We start from the raw sequence: 1,503 nt of genomic DNA, 5'->3' as shown, positions 1-1,503 counted from the left end.
CAAACAGTCCATCATTTGCAAGTAGGTTTTACAATAGTAGTATCCATGTGAGTAATGTACCTGCATTCAGTAGCTGTTGGTGAATATCTTTTAATAAAATCTCTGGTGACAGATGTGTGCTTCAACACACACTTTTCATTATTTTAACAGTCCCTGTTACAATAGATGTAACCCTGTCACTGGTGTACACAGGGGAGGGGGGGAGCTGTTGGGGTTACACAGTTCTCTTGAAATGTTTATAAAATCAAAATTTTCAAATGAAAGCAGTAGGGGGGAATGGGGGGGGGGCAAAGGGGTAAATTATCCTTAAAACGAATTCCAATTACCATTTTTGTCTTTGAACAACTCCTAAAACAAAGGTGAAAAATTGTAGTTACAAAATATTGTATAGTGTATCCTGCCAGCAGCTATGTGATATCCACTTTTACAATTCCAACACCCTCCTAAAAAAAATCCTGAGTATGCTAGTGACCCTTGGCACTTGATGACTTATTTAATTATAACATACCTAAAAACACCAAGTTGCTGACCAAGGCAGTTCATTAAGATATAAAAACACTTAACATGTAACGTTTCAACCCTGTATCAGGGTCTTCCTCAGACGAAGAACTCTCTTCATCTGAGGAAGACCCTGATACAGGATTGAAATGTTACATGTTAAGTGTTTTTATATCTTAATAAACTGTCTTGGTCAGCAACTTAGTGTTTTTTAATATGGAAACAAGGCTTAATTATATTACAACATACTTAATTGATTTAATATAGGTGCCCTCACAAATACTGCATTCTTTTTTTTTTCTTTTCTTTCTTCAAACTGTGATCCAACCAGGGGCTTTTGTGTCAATGCTCTACCATTTGGCTACCATGACCAACTTATGGCCTCTCAATTTATACAGCTCAGATTTCTGCACAAATTTCTTTCATATCAAATATAGCTAAGTGAGTATAATTTTGTTAGCGTTGCTAATAAAAATATACAGCACATTTTTACAATGAATCACAAAGGGTGACATTTCAAAAATATTTTGGTCATAGCTTTAGGCTGAAAAAAGCTATAGGAAGCAACTGGTTAACTAACTGCATCATACAATGTGTTGCTTGCGAATAGTTTACTGCTCATAGAAGACAAAACCATAGAGATCATAGGAACCAGACCTTCTCCTTATCAAAGCAAAATGTATCAGTAATCTTGAATATGATTCATTACAGAACATAATTTAGCTTACTTATGATGTAATTGGTTTTGAAGGTAGTACAAGCAAGAAGTTTGTGAGAAGCCAATATTTGTGATTTATTATAGCATGTGCTGCTTTTGCTAATAAAAATAAAATATGTTTTTTGAAGCACTGTCTTGTACTAAATTTATTAAGTATGCTTATATGTAACATATATTGTAATTAGAAGTGCCTCTTGCTACATGCAGAAGATATTTTTGTTTCCATCTAAAGTTTGCATATGACTTGAAATATATATATTTGGACTTCTAATGTATACAAAAAAGAA

This window comes from Lepisma saccharinum, chromosome 3 (genome assembly GCF_977018435.1).
Source record: "Lepisma saccharinum chromosome 3, izLepSacc3.1, whole genome shotgun sequence".
Classification (NCBI taxonomy): domain Eukaryota; kingdom Metazoa; phylum Arthropoda; class Insecta; order Zygentoma; family Lepismatidae; genus Lepisma; species Lepisma saccharinum.
Note: the sequence above shows the minus strand (reverse complement) of the source record.